This window comes from Aegilops tauschii, chromosome 7 (assembly GCF_002575655.3).
Source record: "Aegilops tauschii subsp. strangulata cultivar AL8/78 chromosome 7, Aet v6.0, whole genome shotgun sequence".
In the NCBI taxonomy this organism is placed as follows: Eukaryota; Viridiplantae; Streptophyta; class Magnoliopsida; order Poales; family Poaceae; genus Aegilops; species Aegilops tauschii.
Window position 1 is genome coordinate 511,427,573 of NC_053041.3, and position 20,913 is coordinate 511,448,485.

General features: G+C 40.1%; 1 long non-coding RNA gene across 3 annotated transcripts; it reads left to right on the forward strand.

Moving 5' to 3' along the window:
• The first annotated feature begins 17,261 nt into the window (after positions 1-17,261).
• Positions 17,262-19,437, forward strand: LOC141027699 (uncharacterized). Of its 3 annotated transcripts, none has more exons than XR_012189416.1 (3): positions 17,262-17,634; positions 17,714-17,878; positions 19,013-19,437. It is a non-coding gene; the product is annotated as an uncharacterized lncRNA (long non-coding RNA). The 3 variants fall into 3 exon arrangements; XR_012189417.1 differs by having other exon boundaries at positions 19,018-19,437; XR_012189418.1 differs by lacking the exon at positions 19,013-19,437 and adding an exon at positions 18,427-19,006.
• Positions 19,438-20,913: the final 1,476 nt, after the last annotated feature.

Here is a 20,913-nt window from a genome sequence, read left to right on the forward strand (position 1 = left end):
TAAACTAGGGTTTAAGCTTCTGTCACTCTAGAAACCCATAATCTACTTATTACTTCCCAATGCCTTCCTCTAAGCCCAAACAATGGTGAAGTGTCATGTAGTCGATGTTCATATAACACCACTAGAGGAAAGACAACATACATCTCATCAAAATATCGAATGAATACCAAATTCACATGACTACTTACAGCAAGACTTCTCCCATGTCCTTTGGAACAAACGTAACTACTCACAAAGATTGGATACAAGAGCTGAACTAGGGTTTTAGAGGAGATGGTTCTGGTGAAGATGTTGATGGAGATTGACCCCCTCCCGATGAGAGGAACGTTGGTGATGACGATGGTGATGATTTCCCCCTCCTGGAGGGATGTTTCCCCGGCAGAACAGCTCCGCCGGAGCCCTAGATTGGTTCTGCCATGTTCCGCCTCGTGGCGGCGGTGTTTCGTCCCGAAAGCCTGCTTATGATTTTTTTAGGGTAAAAGACTTCATATAGCAGAAGATGGGCACCAGAGGCCTGCCAGGGGGCCCACGAGGCAGGGGCGCGCCCAGGGGGTAGGGCGTGCCCCCCACCCTCATGGCCAGGGTGTGGGCCACCTCTGGTTGATTCTTTCTCCAGTATTTTTTAATATTCCAAAACGTGCCTCCGTGAAGTTTCAGGACTTTTGGAGTTGTGCAGAATAGGTCTCTAATATTTGCTCCTTTTCCAGCCCAGAATTCCAACTGCCGGCATTCTCCATCTTCATGCAAACCTTGTAAAATAAGAGAGAATAGGCATAAGTATTGTGACATAACGTGTAAGAACAGCCCATAATGCAATAAATATCGATATAAAAGCATGATGCAAAATGGACGTATCAACTCCCCCAAGCTTAGACCTCGCTTCTCCTCAAGCGGAAGCCGATAACAAAAAATATGTCCACATGTTTAGAGATAGAGGTGTCGATAAATAAAATGCGGACATGAGGGCATCATGATCATTCTTATAAAAGCAACATATATATTTTGTCATATGATTTCTTATGCTCAAGTAATAATCTATCCACAATGTCAAGTATGAATCAGAAACATCATTGAGAACTAACAAACTATGATCTCGGTCATTGAAGCAATTGCAATTTATCATAACATCGGAAAGAGTCAATATAAGAGCTTTTCAGCAAGTCCACATACTCAACTATCATTTAGTCTTTCATAATTGCTAACACTCACGCAATACTTATGGGTATGGAGTTTTAATCGGACACAGAGAAAGATAGGGGCTTATAGTGTTGCCTCCCAACCTTTTACCTCAAGGGTAATGTCAACAATAATAATTCATGATAACTTACATCCAATTGGATATATATATATCAGGATCTTTCCAACACAAAGTGCTTGCCAAAGGATAAAGTGTAAAAAGGAAAGGTGAAGATCACCATGACTCTTGCATAAAGTAAAAGACAAAAGTAAAAGATAGGCCCTTCGCAGAGGTTGTCATGTGCTTTTATGGTTGGATGCACGAAATCTTAATGCAAAAGAACGTCACTTTATATTGCCACTTGTGATATGGACCTTTATTATGCAGTCTGTCGCTTTTATTGCTTCCATATCACAAGATCGTATAAAGCTTATTTTCTCCACACTAATAGATCATACATATTTAGAGAGCAATTTTTATTGCATACAACAATGACAACTTACTTGAAGGATCTTACTCAATCCATAGGTAGGTATGGTGGACTCTCATGGCAAAACCGGGTTTAAGGATATTTGGAAGCACAAGTAGTATCTCTACTTGGTGCAAAGAATTTGGCTAGCATGAGAGGGAAAGGCAAGCTCAACGTGTTGGATGATCCATGACAATATACTTTATTTCAGATATAAGAGAACATAACCCATTACGTTGTCTTCCTTGTCCAACATCAACCTTTTGGCATGTCATATTTTAATGAGTGCTCACAATCATAAAAGATGTCCAAGATAGTGTATTTATATGTGAAAACCTCTCTTTCTTTATTACTTCCTATTAATTGCAACGATGACCAAAACTATGTTTGTCAACTCTCAACAACTTTTATTCATCATACTCTTTATATGTGAAGACATTACTCTCCATAAGATCAATATGATCTCTTTATTTCTTTTTATTCTTTCTTTTTCTTTTATTCCCTCACAATCATAGCAAGATAATCAAGCCCTTGACTCAAGACTAATCTTTATTATATATAACTCACGGACTCGATTACATAGAGGGATCATAAAGCAAAACTCAAAACTAGATCATACTAAAACTTTATTCTACTAGATCAAGATATTACCAAAAGGATCAAACTAAGAAAAATGATAAAGATAAGAGTGTGATGGTGATACGATAACGGGGCATCTCCCCCAAGCTTGGCAATTGCCAAGGGGAGTGCCCATACCCATGTAATTATGTCCCCTTCTTCGGAGGTGGTGATGATGGGATTGTTGACGATGACAATTGTGCCTTCAGCTTTTTCATACTGTAATTGAGAAGAGCAATTTCCTCCTTTAAATCATCGACCTCCGATTCCAGCTTCAAGATCTTGTCACATAAATCTCCTTTGCTTTTTTGCCGAAAACGAGAAGGAATAGATCGGTTGTTAGACAGTTTAGCCCTCTTAGGAAGACTAGACTTCTTGAACTTCACGTGCATATCCCCAGGTTGAGGTAGAGGGACATCCTCCTCCTCCGAACTTGAATCATTGATCCTCATCAAATGAGCATCCTCCTCATCATCCGTAGTTCGACCACAAGGAGATAGATCCCCATAGGTCTTTGGGTCAGCAACGAGATGCGAGACATAGCTCTCTCTCCGTCGGAATCCTGAGATGACATCTTGCTCCAAACCTGCTACAGAAAAAGTACGAAACAAAAAAAGAGGATATTTGCGTGGTACGGTGGTCAAAACCTTCGGGAGATTATATAATGATTTTTTTACCAACCAAAAGAAGTATCCTGCAAGAAAACGGAGTCCGGAGGGCACACGAGGTGCCCACGAGGCAGGGGGCGCGCCCTCCACCCTCGTGGACGCCTCGTGTCCTCTTCAGACTACTTCTTATTTTTCCTATTTTCTTAAATATTCGAAAATGGAGAAAAATTGCTATTAGAACTGTTTTGGAGTCAGTTTACTTACCGTACCACATACCTATTCCTTTTCAGAGTCTGAAGCATTCTGGAAAGTGTCCCTTATATATTCCTCTGGGGTTACGGTTTCAATAACATTGGTTTCAACATTTATGGGATTACCTGAGATATAATGTTTGATTCTTTGACCGTTCACCACCTTCGGATTTGTGCCTTCGAAGTTGTTGATTTTTATGGCACCGGAGCGATAGACCTCCTTGATAACGTAAGGACCTTCCCATTTAGAGAGAAGTTTTCCTGCAAAAAATCTTAAACGAGAGTTGAATAGCAACACATAATCACCTACATTAAACTCACGCTTTTGTATCCTTTTGCCATGCCATCTTTTAACCTTTTCTTTAAATAGTTTGGCATTCTCATAGGTCTGGGTTCTCCATTCATCAAGTGAGCTTATGTCAAATAACCTCTTCTCACCAGCAAGTTTGAAATCATAAGTGAGCTCTTTAATGGCCCAATATGCCTTATGTTCTAGTTCGAGAGGTAAGTGAGAAGCTTTTCCATAAACCATTTTATACGGAGACATACCCATAGGATTTTTATATGCAGTTCTATAGGCCCATAATGCATCATCAAGTTTCTTGGACCAATTCTTTCTAGATCTATTAACAGTCTTTTGCAAAATTAACTTGATCTCTCTATTACTCAATTCTACTTGACCACTGGACTGTGGGTGACATGAAGATGCAATTCTATGATTAACATCATACTTAGCAAGCATTTTACGAAAGGCACCATGAATAAAATGTGAACCACCATCAGTCATTAAATATCTAGGGACTCCAAACCTCAAAAAAATAACTTCTTTAAGCATCTTAATAGAGGTGTTATGATCAGCACTACTAGTTGGAATAGCTTCTACCCACTTAGTAACGTAATCAACAGCAACTAAAATATGTGTATACCCATTAGAGGAAGGAAACGGTCCCATATAATCAAAGCCCCAAACATCAAATGGCTCAATAACAAGTGAATAATTCATAGGCATTTCTTGACGTCTACTAATATTACCGATTCTTTGACATTCATCACAAGACAAGACAAACTTACGGGCATCCTTGAAGAGAGTAGGCCAATAAAAACCGGACTGCAATACCTTATGCGTAGTTCTATCCCCAGCGTGGTGTCCTCCATAAGCCTCAGAGTGACACTTGCGTATGATCTGTTCCTGTTCATGCTCAGGTACACAACGTCTAATGATACCATCTACTCCTTCTTTATAAAGGTGTGGGTCATCCTAGAAGTAATGTCTTAAATCATAGAAAAACTTTTTCTTTTGTTGGTATGTGAAACTAGGTGGTATAAATTTAGCAACAATGTAATTAGCATAATCAGCATACCATGGAGCAGTACGAGAAGCATTTATGACAGCTAATTGTTCATCGGGAAGGCTTTCATCAATACGTAGTGGGTCATCAAGAACATTCTCTAACCTAGACAAGTTGTCTGCAACAGGGTTCTTAGCTCCCTTTCCATCAATAATATGCTAATCAAATTCTTGTAGTAGGAGAACCCATCTAATAAGTCTAGGTTTAGCATCTTTCTTTTCCATAAGATATTTAATAGCAGCATGATCAGTGTGAACAGTCACTTTAGAATCAACAATATAAGGTCTGAACTTATCACAAGCAAATACAACTGCTAAAAATTCTTTTTCAGTAGTAGCATAATTTCTCTGGGCACTGTCTAGAGTTTTACTAGCATATTGGATAACATTTAATTTCTTATCAACTCTTTGTCCTAGAACAGCACCTACAGCATAATCACTAGCATCACACATAATTTCAAAGGGTAAATTCCAATCAGGTGGCTGAACAATAGGTGCAGAAATCAAGGCTTTCTTAAGTATTTCAAATGCTTCTACACAATCATCATCAAAGAAAAAAGGAACATCTTTTTGTAAGAGATTAGTCAGAGGCCTAGAAATTTTAGAGAAGTCCTTAATGAACCTCCTATAAAAACCGGCATGACCAAGGAAACTTCTTATACCTTTAATGTCCTTGGGACATGGCATCTTTTCAATAGCATCAACTTTAGCTTTATCAACTTCAATACCTCTTTCAGAAATTTTATGCCCCAAGACAATGCCTTCATTAACCATAAAGTGGCACTTCTCCCAATTCAAGACAAGATTAGTTTCTTCACATCTCTGCAAAACTCGATCAAGGTTGCTTAAGCAATCATCAAAAGAAGTTCCATACACGGAGAAATCATCCATGAAAACCTCAACAATATTTTCACAAAAGTCAGAGAATATAGCAGTCATACATCTTTGAAAGGTAGCAGGTGCATTGCATAAACCAAAAGGCATATGTCTATAAGAAAAGTACCAAAAGGGCAAGTAAAAGTGGTCTTTTCTTGATCCTCTTTTGACACAAGTATTTGAGAGAAACCAGAATAACCATCTAGAAAGCAAAAATGTGTATGTTTGGATAATCTTTCTAGCATTTGATCAATAAAAGGTAAAGGGTAATGATCCTTTTTAGTAGCTTTATTTAATTTGCGGAAATCAATTACCATTCTATAACCAGTAATTATTCTTTGTGGGATCAATTCATCTTTATCATTAGGAACAACAGTAATACCTCCCTTCTTAGGGACACAATGGACAGGACTTACCCACTGACTATCAGCAACGGGATAAATTATACTTGCCTCCAGAAGCTTTAATATTTCTTTTCTTACCACTTCTTTCATCTTAGGATTTAACCGTCGTTGGTGATCAACAACTGGTTTAGCGTCTTTCTCCAATTTTATTTTGTGTTAACATAGAGTGGGACTAATGCCCTTAAAATCATCAAGAGTATATGCAATAGCAGCACGGTGCTTCTTCGGAGTTTTCAGTAATTTCTTTTCTTCATGCTCTGAAAGGTTAGCACTAATAATAACAGGATATATCTTTTTCTCATCAACATAAGCATATTTAAGAGTATCAGGTAATGGTTTAAGCTCAAACACGGGATCACCCTTGGGTGGAGGAGGATCCCCTAGAATTTCAATAGGCAAGTTGTGTTTCAGATAGGTCCTTGTTTAAAGAATACTTCATCTATTTCCCTTCTTTCATTCATAAACATATCATTTTAATGGTCGAGCAAATATTGTTCTAAAGGATCATTAGGGGCACGAGAATAGAAGCAAGACCAATAATTTCATCTTTACTTGGCAATTCTTTATCATGGGGTTGTCTACGAAATTTAGCAAAATTAAACTCATGAGACATATCCCCCAAACCAATAGTAACAACATCCTTTTTGCAATCTATCCTAGCATTAACAATATTCAAGAAGGGTCTACCAAATATGATGGGACAAAAGTTATCTTGTGGGGAACCAAGAACAAGAAAATCAGCAGGATATTTAACTTTCCCACACAAGACTTCAACATCTCTAACAATCCCAACTGGTGAAATAGTGTCTCTATTGGCAAGCTTAATTGTAACATCAATTTCCTCTATCTCAGCAGGTGCAATATCATGCATAATTTCTTTGTACAAGGAATGAGGTATTGGACTTGCACTAGCACCCATATCACATAAGCCATGATAGCAATGATCTCCTATTTTAACAGAAATAACAGGCATGCCTACAATAGGTTTATGTTTATTTTTAGTATCAGGTCTAGCAATTCTAGCAGCTTCATCACAGAAGTAAATAACATGCCCATTAATATTATCAGCCAAGAGAACTTTAACCATAGCAATACTAGGTTCAACTTTAATTTGCTCAGGGGGTGTAGGTGTTCTAGTATTACTCTTACGAACCATAGTTGAAGCTTTAGCATGATCCTTTATTCTAACAGGGAAAGGTGGTTTCTCAATATAAGCAGTAGGAACAACAGGATCAACATTACGTGATAGTCTTTTCTTCAACTTTAATAGGTGGAACTACTTTTACTTCAATGGGAGGATTATATTTAAACCACTTCTCCTTAGGGAGATCAACATGAGTAGCAAACGATTCACAGAAAGAAGCTACTATCTCAAAGTCAAGTCCATTTAGTGCTAAATTCACGGAAAACATCGGTATCCATAAAAGATTTAACACAATCAAACTTAGGTGTTATACCTGACTCCTTACCTTCATCGAGATCCCAATCTTCAGAGTTGTGTTTAATTCTTTCCAATAAATCCCATTTGAATTCAATAGTCTTCATCATAAAAGAGCCAGTACAAGAAGCATCGAGCATGGAGCGATTATTGAGAGAAAGCCGAGCATAAAAACTTTGAATAATAATTTCTCTTGAGAGCTCATGATTGGGGCATGAATATAACATTGACTTAAGCCTACCCCAAGCTTGAGCGATGCTTTCTCCTTCGCAAGGCCAAAAATTATATATATATATAATTGCGATCACGATGAACAAGATGAATAGGATAAAACTTCTGATGAAATTCCAATTTCAATCGGTTGTAGTTCCATGATCCCATATCATCACATAGCCTAAACCATGTCAATGACTTCCCCTTAAAAGATAAAGGGAAGAACTTCTTCTTGATAACATCCTCGGGCATACCTGCAAGCTTAAATAATCCACAAACTTCATCCACATAGATTAAGTGCAAATCGGGATGTAATGTTCCATCACCTGTGAAAGGGTTAGCTAGCAGTTTCTCTATCATACCTGAAGGAATTTCAAAGTAAACATTTTCAGTAGGTTCAGTAGGTTGAGGAGCAACTCTTTGCTCTACTGGTCGGGGTGAAGATACCCCGAACAAGCCCCTCAAAGGATTATGTTCCATAGTAACAAGTGACAGTAAATTTCAGCACACTATATAAATTTTTCCTTACCAAAGGCGCTTCACTCCCCGGCAACGGCGCCAGAAAAGAGTCTTGATGACCCACAAGTATAGCGGATCTATCGTAGTCCTTTCGATAAGTAAGAGTGTCGAACCCAACGAGGAGCAGAAGGAAATGACAAGCGGTTTTCAGTAAGGTATTCTCTGCAAGCACTGAAATTATCGGTAACAGATAGTTTTATGATAAGGTAATTTGTAACGGGTAACAAGTAATAAAAGTAAACAAGGTGCAGCAAGGTGGCCCAATCCTTTTTGTAGCAAAGGACAAGCCTGGACAAACTCTTATATGAAGGAAAACGCTCCCAAAGACACATGGGAATTATCGTCAAGCTAGTTTTCATCACGCTCATATGATTCGCGTTCGTTGCTTTGATAATTTGGTATGTGGGTGGACCAGTGCTTGGGTAATGCCCTTTCTTGGACAAGCATCCCACTTATGATTAACCCCTATTGCAAGCATCCGCAACTACAAAAGAAGTATTAAGGTAAACCTAACCATAGCATGAAACATATGGATCCAAATCAGCCCCTTACGAAGCAACGCATAAACTAGGGTTTAAGCTTCTGTCACTCTAGCAACCCATCATCTACTTATTACTTCCCAATGCCTTCCTCTAGGCCCAAACAATGTTGAAGTGTCATGTAGTCGACGTTCACATAACACCACTAGAGGAAAGACAACATACATCTCATCAAAATATCGAACGAATACCAAATTCACATGACTACTTATAGCAAGACTTCTCCCATGTCCTCAGGAACAAACATAACTACTCACAAATCATATTCATGTTCATAATCAGAGGGGTATTAATATGCATAAAGGATCTGAACATATGATCTTCCACCAAATAAACCAACTAGCATCAACTAGAAGGAGTAATCAACACTACTAGCAACCCACAGGTACCAATCTGAGGTTTTGGACAAAGATTGGATACAAGAGATGAAATAGGGTTTTAGAGGAGATGGTGTTGGTGAAGATGTTGATGGAGATTGACCCCCTACTGATGAGAGGATCGTTGGTGATGACGATGGTGATGATTTCCCCCTCCCGGAGGGATGTTTCCCCGGCAGAACAGCTCCACCAGAGCCCTAGATTGGTTCTGCCAGGTTCCGCCTCGTGGCGGCGGTGTTTCGTCCCAAAAGCTTGCTTATGATTTTTTTCAGGGTAAAAGACTTCATATAGCAGAAGATGGGCACCGGAGGCCTGCCAGGGGGCCCACGAGGCAGGGGCGCGCCCAGGGGGTTAGGGCACGCCCCCCACTCTCGTGTCCAGGGTGTGGGCCCCCTCTGGTTGATTCTTTCTCCAGTATTTTTTATGTATTCCAAAACGTGCCTCCGTGAAGTTTCAGGACTTTTGGAGTTGTGCAGAATAGGTCTCTAATATTTGCTCCTTTTCCAGCCCAGAATTCCAGCTGCCGGCATTCTCCATCTTCATGGAAACCCTGTAAAATAAGATAGAATAGGCATAAGTATTGTGACATAACGTGTAATAACAGCCCATAATGCAATAAATATCGATATAAAAGCATGATGCAAAATGGACGTATCATGGGCCTCCTACGGGCCGTAGGATTCGTGGGCCTTCTACGGGCCGTAGGATCCATGGGCCTTCTATGGGTCGTAGGATCCATGGACTTTCTACAGGCCGTATGATCCATGGGCCTTCTACGGGCCGTAGGATCCATTGGTCTTCTATGGGCCGTAGGATCCATGGGCCTTCTACGGGGCGTATAATCATTTCGCCAAACATGGGTCGTACTATTCGTGGACCATAACGGGTCGTTAATAGGCCGTATTTGATAACGCTATGAAAACAGCCCAACGGGTTAACGGGCCACAAATGGCCGAATGTAACCACGGGTTGTATTTGGCCCACAAACGGAACAGGCCAGTAACGGACCGTATCTAACCGAATTCTGGAAATGAGCCCAAGAATAAATGGGCCCTTAGAAGGCCGAAAGTTAACACGGGCTAGAAATGGCCGACGGAATAATGGGCCGTTAATGGGTATAAAGTGATACACTGTTCATTATGGGCCAGTTTCATCTCGGGCCTTTAATGGGCCGAGAGTTATAAAAGGCCTCATATGGGTCAAAAGTCATCATGGGCCATACATGGGCCGGAAGTTACAACGGGCTGGAATCATATTGGACGGCCTAGATGAAGCTACTGGGCTTAATTCCAATAGGTCGTAACGGGCCGGTAGTTAGCGGGCCGTAAATAGGCTATATACGAAAAGGCCGTTAACAGGCTTTTCGTGGGCCAGCCCATTACCTTTTGACCAAGTCAAACGGGCCGGCCTTTTCACCGGAATGGGCCTCTGTTGGGTCGTGCCACGTGTCGACGTATCATAGGCGCCTCCTGCAAAATGAGTGGATGACATCTGTCCTAACGGTGAGCCAACACGTGTTTCCTCTGGCCAATGAGAATTTTACACGTGGAAAATACCCATTGGTCCGGGCTGTTAATGGGTTATCGGATCCAAAACCGGACCCGATAGCTTAACAGCGACCTGTTATGGTGGATGCCATGTGTCGGTCACCCTTGACGAAATCACTTCTATGATGCGCGATTTATCGTCATGGAAGTGGACACTTCCGTGATGATAATTTTGGTAATGTCATGGAACACTTCTACGACAGCACAGGTATGACTATCTTGATTCTATCATAAAATCGTCATGCATGTACATGCATGAGAGAAAACGTGACCTACTGTGACAATCATGTATCATCACGGAAGTGTCTTTTTTTGTAGTGGATGTATTCGAATGCTTTAGAGATTTCCATAATATGATTATGACCCAGCATAATGCATGTGTTAAGTGATAACCCACAAGTATAGGGGATCGCAACAGTTTTCGTGGGTAGAGTATTCAACCCAAATTTATTGATTCGACACTAGGGGAGCCAAAGAATATTCGCAAGTATTAGCAGCTGAGTTGTCAATTCAACCACACCTAACAGACTTAATATCTGCAGCAAAGTATTTGGTAGCAAAGTAGTATGGAAGTAACGGTAATGGTGGCAAAAGTAACAGTAGCAGTTTTGTAGCAATTGTAACAGTGGCAACGGCAAAGTAACATAGCAAAGATCAATATGTGAAAAGCTCATAGGCAATTGATCAATGATGGATAATTATGTCGGATGGCATTCATCATGCAACATTCATAACCTAGGGTGACACAGAACTAGCTCCAATTCATCAATATAATGTAGGCATGTATTCCGTATATAGTCATACGTGCCTATGGAAAAGAACTTGCATGACATCTTCTGTCCTACCCTCCCGTGGCAGCGGGGTCCTAATGGAAACTAAGGGATATTAAGGCCTCCTTTTAATAGAGAATCGGACCAAAGCATTAGCACTTAGTGAATACATGAACTCCTCAAACTATGGTAATCACTGGAAAGAATCCCAATTATTGTCACCTTGGGGTATGTGGATCATAACTCGTAATAGGTGTCTACAACTTGCCAGATATGATCAAGAACAAAAATATATTCATGAAAAGATAATAGGTTCAGATCTGAAATCATGGCACTCAGGCCCTAGTGACAAGCATTAAGCATAGCAGTCATAGCAACATCAATCTTAGAACATAGTGGATACTAGGGATCAAACCCTAACAAAACTAACTCGATTACATGATAAATCTCATCCAACCCATCACCGTCCAGCAAGCCTACGATGGAATTACTCACTCACGGCGGTGAGCATCATGAAATTTGTGATGGAGGAAGGTTGGTGATAATGATGGCGATGGATTCCCCTCTCCGGAGCCCCGAATGGACTCCAGATCTGCCCTCCCGATGAAGAACACGAGGTGGCGGCGACTACGTATCGTAAAGTGCGATGAATCCTTCTCTCTGATTTTTTCTCCCTGAACGTGAAAATATAGAGTTTGAGTTAGGGTCGGAGGAGGTCCAGGGGACCCACAAGGTAGGGGGCACGCCCAGGGGTAGGGCGCGCCCTCCACCCTTGTGGACAGCTGGTGGGTTCGCTCTGGTTGATTCTTTCGCCATTTTTTTATTTATTCCAAAATTATTCTCCGTAAATTTGTAGGTCATTCCGAGAACTTTTATTTCTGTGCAAAAATAACACTAAGGCAATTCAGCTGAAAACAGCGTCAGTCCGGGTTAGTTCCATTCAAATCATGAAAATTAGAGTCCAAAACAAGGGCAAAAGAGTTTGGAAAAGTAGATACGATGGAGACGTATCATTAAGGTACTTTGGACCAATAATGGTACGAAGTATGTAAATAAGGAGTTTGATGGTTATTTGTCAAGTTTTGGGATAATTCATCAGACTACCTGTCTAGGTACCTCTGAGCAGAATGGCTTAGCTGAGAGAAAGAATAGACATTTGTTAGAAGTCACTCACTCTATGATGATGGCTATGAATGTTCCTAAGTTCTTGTGGAGTGAGGCATTGATGACAGCAACCTAGTTGATAAATAGAATGCCATCTAGAGTACTTGGTTACAAGACACCAATAGAATCTTTAACTGGCAAGACTATTTATGGTGTCCCCCCAAAGATGTTTGGGTGCGTGTGTGTTTTGTAAAAGATTACAGGCCATCGGTTGGGAACTTAGATCCAAGGGCTTTGAAGTGTGTGTTTGTGGGGTATTCTGAGAAGCAGAAAGGTTACAAGTGTTGGTGCCCATCGGAACAACGAATGTTTGTGAGCATGGATGTAATATTTAGGGAACATGTTCCATTTTATGGAGAACTCTAAGATTTAACTGATGTCTTTCCTGATCCGTTTTCTAGTGATGTTTCAGATTTGGACAGCGAGACAGGGGGAGGAAAAGAAGAAGAAAGCAACTCTACACCATCAGAGAAAATCATGGTTGGGGTAATACCACAGGAAGACAGGATTGATGATAGCGATGTGGATCTTATAGGAGAACAAGGGAAGATGCAAGGGGTGCAACATGATACATCAACTAAGGCTATATGGTGGTCAAGACCGAATGAAGAACAAAATCTGCAGGTGTATACACGAAGGCATCGAACTAAGGAAGAACAAGTGCATGGGGAGGAAATAATTTGGATGGAGGATGATTCAGAAGTTTAAGTCCAATCCGACATGCATGATTCAAGTTCAGACCATCAACTTCATGCAATACTTCATCACCAGCCTCCACAAGTGATGGTATACTTTCTCTTCATTATGATGACTTGAACGTTCCTATTGCCCATAGAAAGCAGCCTCGCACTATTGCCGGAAAATTGCCCTCTAAATTAGCCCCATATGATGTTTAAAATTTTGTTTCATACTCTTCTATTGGGAATTTATATGTCATTTATAGATTCCCTGCATTCGGCTGTGCCTATACCACGTGATTGGAGGGAAGCAAAGCAATATCAAGAATGGAGGGCAGCAATGTTGGAGGAAATGGCGGGTCTTGATAAGAACCAAACATTGATACTTACTTCTCTCCCTGCAGATAAGAAAGTTATGGGTTGGAAATGGGTATTTTCAGTTAAACAAACTCCAGATGGCAAGGTGGAAAGATATAAGGCTAGGCTAGTGGCAAAAGGGTATAGTCAAACCTATGGGGTAGATTATGATGATAAGTTTGCACCGGTGGCAAAATTGAGTATTGTCAGAACTTTAATCTCGATAGCGGTAAATCAACACTCGAAATTGTTCTAGATGGATGTTAAGAATACTTTTCTCCATGGATATCTGCAAGAGGAGGTTTATATGGATATTCCTCCTGGGTTTAGCAATCGGGAAATAACGGGTAAAGTATGTCGGTTAAGAAAATCTCTCTATGGACTAAAACAGTCACCTAGGGCATGGTTTGGAAGGTTTCGAAAGGAAAATGTTGTATGGGGTATCGACAAAGCAATGTAAATCATACCATGTTCTGTAAATGTCTGTGTGATCAGATTACTATACTTCTTGTTTATGTGGATGACATTATGATTACAGGTAACAATGGGATGGGGATATCTCACTTGAAGAAGATGTTAGCAAATTCATTTGAAACCAAGGACATGGGATATCTCCACTACTTCTCGGGAATTGAAGTTGCATATGGCCCAAAAGGTATTTACCTCTCACAAAGAAAATATGTGCTTGATTTACTTGAGGAGATAGGGATGTTAGGATGTAAACCTGTGATGCGGCTTGAAGCTACATCGGTATTTCCCCAAAGAGGAAGGGATGATGCAGCATATCGGCGGTAGGTATTTCCCTCAGTGATGAGACCAAGGTTATCGAACCAGTAGGAGAACCAAGCAACACTACGTAAACAGCACCTGCACACAGATAACAAATACTCGCAACCCGACGTATTGAAGGGGTTGTCAATACCTTTCGGGTAGCAGCGCCAGAAATTGGCAAACGGGCGTGAGAGAGTTGTAAATATTGATAGATTGAACGCCAAATAAAATAAAGTGCAGCAAGGTATTTTTGTATTTTTGGTTTAATAGATCTAAATATAAAAGCAAAGGAAAATAGATCGCAAAGACAAATATATTAAAGAAGAGACCCGGGGGCCGTAGGTTTCACTAGTGGCTTCTCTCGAGAAAAATAGCAAACGGTGGATAAACAAATTACTGTTGGGAAATTGATAGAACTTTAAATAATCATGACAATATCCAGGCAATGATCATTATATAGGCATCACGTCCAAGATTAGTAGACCGACTCCTCTCTGCACCTACTACTATTACTCCACACATCGACCACTGTCTAGCATGCATCTAGTGTATTAAGTTCATGGAGAAACGGAGTAATGCAATAAGAATGATGACATGATGTAGACAAGATCTATTTATGTAGAAATAGACCCCATCATTTTATCCTTAGTAGCAACGATACATACGTGTCGGTTCCCCTTCTGTCAATGGGATCAAGCACCGTAAGATCGAACCCACTACAAAGCACATCTTCCCATTGCAAGATAAATAGATCAAGTTAGCCAAACAAAACCCAAATATCAGAGAAGAAATACGAGGCTATAAGCAATCATGCATATAAGAGATCAAACAAACTCAAATATCTTTCATGGATAAAAAGATAGATCTGATCATAAACTCAAAGTTCATCGGATCCCAACAAACACACCGCAAAAAGAGTTACATCATATGGATCTCCAAGAGACCATTGTATTGAGAATCAAATGAGAGTGAGGAAGCCATCTAGCTACTAACTACGGACCCGAATGTCTACAAAGAACTACTCACGCATCATCGGAGAGGCATCAATGGAAGTGGTGAACCCCTCCGTGATGGTGTCTAGATTGGATCTGGTGGTTCTAGACTCTGCGGCGGCTAGAATTGATTTTTGTCGACTCCCCTAGGATTTCTGGAATATTGGGGTATTTATAGAGCAAAGAGACGGTTCAGGGGCCACCCGAGGTGGGCACAACCCACCTGGGCGCGCCCTGGTGGGTTGTGCACCCCTCGGAGGACCCCCCCAGGTGTTTCTCCGGCCCACTGGATGTCTTGTGGTCCAAAAATCCACAAAAAGTTTCGCTGCGTTTGGACTCTGTTTGGTATTGATTTCCTGCGATGTAAAAAACATGCAGAAAATAGCAACTGGCACTTGGCACTATGTCAATAGGTTAGTACCAAAAATGATATAAAATGATTATAAAACATCCAAGAATGATAATATAACAGCATGGAACAATCAAAAATTATAGATACGCTGGAGACGTATCAGCATCCCCAAGCTTAATTCCTGCTCGTCCTCGAGTAGGTAAATGATAAAAACAGAATTTTTGATGTGGAATGATGCCTAACATATCATCTCATATTCTTTTATTTATAGCATGGACATTTGGACTTTTATATGATTCAAAGCAATAGTCTAGTTTTGACATGATAACTTAAATACTCAAACATATCAACAAGCAACCATGTCTTTCAAAATATCAACACTAAAATAAGTTTTCCCTTGCCCATCATGCTCAATCCTTGATCCATTCATGAAACACACTCGCATATTAGCTACACCCAATGCTCAAGCACGATCATAGTGCCTCCTAATTGGTGCTTTATAAGATAATATGGAGACTCAAAATAAAAATTGCATAAAGTAAAAGAAAGGCCCTCCGCGGAGGGAAGTAGGGATTTGTAGAGGTGCCAGAGCTCAAAGCTAAAATTGAGAGATAAATTTTTTTTGAGAGGCATACTTTTCCCACCAACGAAAACGACTTAGAGTTCCCAACACTTTCCATCCTAAATATATCATAGGCGGTTCCCAAACAGAAATGAAAGTTTATTCCTTTTTCCACCATACTTTCACTTTCCATGGCTAACCATATCCACAGGTGCCTTCCATACCAACACTTTCCAAGGAATTTATTATTTGACGACATAAAGTAAATTCATTTTTCATTTCGGGACTGGGCATCCCTAATACCTTTGCCTTACTCTCGTGCAATGACAAGTGAATAAACACTCATCGTGAGAATAACACATCTAGCATGGAAAATATTAGCCACCCCTCACTGCCTCGCGAGCGGTACGAGCACACAAAAGAGAAATTTATTTTGAATATTAGAGATGGCACATACAAATTTGCTTAGAACAGCAAAAGAATACCGCATATAGGTAGGTATAGTGGACTCATGTGGCAAAACTGGTTTAAAGGATTTTGGATGCACAAGTAGTGATCATACTTAGTGCAAAATGAAGGCTAGCAATAGATTGAGAAGCGACCAACCAAGAAACGAATAATATCATAAGTGAGCATTAAGCATAATTAACACCGAATAATGCACCACAAGTAGGATGTACTTTCATTGCATAACTATTGACTTTCATGCTTGCATAGGGAATCACAAACCTTAACACCAATATTCTTACTAAAGCACAATTACTCATCAACATGACTCACATATCACATCATCATATCTCAAAACTATTACAAGGAATCAAGTTTATTTTGTCCAAATGATCTTCATGAAAGTTTTTAGTATATCCTTCTTGGATATCTATCACTTTGGAACTAATTTTCATGTGTTGCTTTTGATAAGCTCAAACAAATATAAGTAAAGATCAAGAGCATAATATTTCTTTCTCTCAAATTAATTCAAGTGAAGCAAGAGAGAATTTCTTTGAAAATTTACTAACTCTCAAATAAATCTAAGTAAAGCAAGAGAGCGTTTCTTCAAAAAATACTAAAGCACAGCATGCTCAAAAAGATATAACACGTCGTTTGGCTCCTATCATTTGGGCCAAAATTCACGGATTTCATTTGCGAATTCCGACCCCAACTTGTTTGGCTGTCACGGAATTGGACCTTGGAATTCATTTCTCAAATCCAGCGGATAGGTACCGCACCTAGATGGAAATCCCTCCCGAGACCCTATCATTTGCCTGGATTCGACGCAGCTCTCCTCTCCCGATCCCTCTCCCGACGTAACCTACTCCACCCCGCCGCCACTCTCTCCTCTGGCGAGGTCATCCTCCCAGGTTCCCTCTCCTCTGGCGAGTTCACTCCACCCCGCTCCCTCTCCTCCACCGCGGTCACCCCTCCCCCTCTCCTCCACCACCGTCGCCCCTCTCCCTTTCCTCTGCCGCCGTCGCCCCGCCCCGCTTCCTCTCCGCCGCCAAGGCCACCATGCCCCAATCCCTCTCCTCCGCAAGGTCCTCTCCTCTGGCAAGGTCGCAAGGCACAAGGACACCCCGACGTCAAGGTTTCCTGTCCCTCTCACCACCGGTAAGGCTTCTCCTCTGCCTCTCCTTCCCACTAACTTCTATTGCATCTCGCTACCCTAACCAGTTCACTCGATTTACAGCAGGACGTCGTCCTCGTCTATCCGCTCTCATCCACTACAATCTTTTGCGGGATCCGTCCACCCCTTGTCGTCTTCGCTGCAGATCGATCTTGTGGCACCGCCCTACTCTGTCTCCACTGCAGATCCCCAACCTCCAAGCCCACCTTTCTTTTGGCACCTTGCAAGGTACAGTCCGTCCATGGCTTAACAAAAGCTCTTGGATAACTTAACAACTAGTACTAGCTGCTGATGCACTTGATTGTAAAGTGGCTCCATTGTCCATGAAGTACTCTTCCCTGTATGATTCTTGCAACATGAATAGCATGGTACTACTACTGCTTGTTGGTTTGAATAAGATGGGTTTCAGTTATCAAGCAGCATGAATAGCATGGTACTACTACTGCTAACATTATATGTGAAGGGTAGCTAATAGTGTACTCTTTGACATAATTCTAGAGGGAAACAAGCTATCCAGCAGGGTTATTTTCAGGTTCTAAAACTTTATATGCAAAGCAAAATACAAACCACCTGGTCTAGTTTGTAATCGATTCCTTTCTGGCCTGATGTATAATGTCAGGTTAAATTTGTCCTTGTTATTGCTGAATTCCTCTTCAATTCATGTGCTTTTTTTACTATGATATGCACATGTACACAAACAATGAGCTTGAGTTTTTTGTGTATCACTAGTAATTGAGCATGAGTTTCTAATTGTCATTTATTAATTCTTAATATAGATGTTAGACTTGCGCGTTAACACATTGCGTGATGATGAGAGGAGGAAGAAAAGATAGAGGGCAGCGGCTGGATTTTTTGTGTCGGTTGTCGCAATATACACATGATCAATCTCTTTTACCATACTCTGCATCACAGAAGAGATATACTCACTTACATAAAAAAAAGAGGACATATACTCACTGTTTTGTCACCTCTTCTCAATGCACTAACTTGTAGCAAATTGCATCTCTTACAACTATATTTATTCATGTTACTGCCATGTTCTTGCTATGTCAAGTGTTATGTTAATCTTTCTTTTCAAATATGTGAAGACTACTGTTAAAATGGCACACTTGTGATTTTTTGTCATTCTCTAGTGTGAAAACTAAGATTGGTACCAACCTACATGCATTACCTTTCTTGATGAGCAATATTTTCCATTTTTTACTTTGATGAGAATGCATTGCCTGCTTGATACATACAACGAAAGCGATAATATTGTCCATCAATTTCCTTGATGAGCAATATATCCTTTCTTTTTTCTTTGATGAGCATGCATTACCTTTCATTCATGCCAAACTAATGCCTCATTGTTAAATTTGCTAGTTCAGTAGCTGACAAGACAAATGTCAAAAAGCGGGCAGGAGCTAGACGATGACATGTTGGTAGTCTATGACCTCAAGTTCAAGTCCAGATGGAATGAAAAAGAATTGGGTCCTGGAGTCAAGCTATATGACCTTACTTTGATGCAAATTTTCAGTTTTTATTGTCATAATGTACTTGTGATTATAAGTTGTAGTATTTTATCTTCCAAACCTTGCTTAGTACAAACTTTAAAGCTTTGAATCTTTGTTTTGCTTGTGTCAGACTACATTTTGAGATGGACATGGCAGTTGTAACTGAATTTAAATATGTAGATTTTTGCTTTATGCAGCTGATTCTTATGTGAAATATGGCATGCCGCAACTTGTTTCATGTGGGCATGAATGTTAAATATTCGTAAAGAAGATGTTTGTGTATTATGAAGTTCATTTTGAAGTTAGACCATGCGTTTTTACCAATTCTTCACAAAAGGGCAGCCAAACAGGATATGGTAGTCATTTCAATCTCGAAATCCTTGTGGCAGCCAAACATGATTTTTGGAACTGGACTTCCATTCCAACCAAATGAAATCCCCATGGAGACTTCATTTCATTTCTGCCAAATGAAATGAAATGAGGGGTGCCAAACGACCTGTAAGTGAAGCAGTAGAGCAAATCCATAGCTCATAAAAATTTAAGTGAAGCATAGAGAGCAATTCTAAAAAGTCATGGCATAATTTTGGCTCTCTCAAATAGGTGTGTCTAGCAAGGAATCAAGACTAAAAACACAAGGCAAAACAAGTAAAGACTCATATCATACAAGACGCTCCAAGCAAAACACATAGTATGTGACGAATAAAAATATAGCTTCGAGTAAAATACCGATGGTCGTTAGAAGAAAGAGGGGATGCCACTCAGAGAATCCCCAAGCTTAGTTGCTTGCTTCTCTTTGGATAATAGCTTGGGGTTCCATGGGCATCCCCAAGCTTAGGCTCTTCTTACTCCTTATTCCTTCATCTATCGTAAGATAACCCAAAACTTGAAAACTTCAATCACACAAGAGTCAACAAAACCTTCGCGAGATCCGTTAGTATAAGAAAACAAATCACTACTATAAGTACTGTAGCAAACCAATTCATATTTTATTCTTGCATTATATCTATTGTATTCTAACTTTTCTATGGAAAAAACTCCTCAAAGAAAACCATAGAATCATCAAAACAAGCACACGACGCAAAGAAAACAGAATCTGTAAAAAAAACAGAACAGTCTGTAGCAATCTGGATATTTCGAATACTTCTGAAACTCCAGAAATCTTGAGAAATTAGGAAACCTGAGCAATTTGTATATTAATCTTTTGCAAAAAGAATTCGTATTTTATCACACTATGATTTAAATTTAAAATTATTTTCGTGAGCGCAAAAGTTTCTGTTTTTCGGCAAGATCAAACAACTATCATCCAAGAAGATCCTAAAGGCTTTACTTGGCACAAACAATAATTAAAACACAAAAAACACAATCATAACAGTAGCAATATTGTGCTAACACTCAAGAACAGAAAGCAAAAAGCAAAAATAATTTTATTCATTGGTCTGCCTCCCAACAAGCGCTATCGTTTTACGCCCTTAGCTAGGCATAAAGCAAGGATCTAAGTTTTGTCATCCTTGTTCTCCAACTCCTCAATCACCCAATCAGATTTCTTTGAAGATTTGGCAAGTAAAATAGCAAAACTTCTAGGCATAAAATTGAGGAATTCGTTCTTACCAATGGGATCTCTTGCAACTTCAACAAAATTTGGATGAACACTAATCATTTTAAGATCTCCATTATTATTACTAGAAGTTGCACCCTTGTTCTTGGTAACTTGAGTAATCTTGCCGATCTTAACGGGAGTTTTTTCAGTAGTTTTAGCAGAAGCAAAAGCCA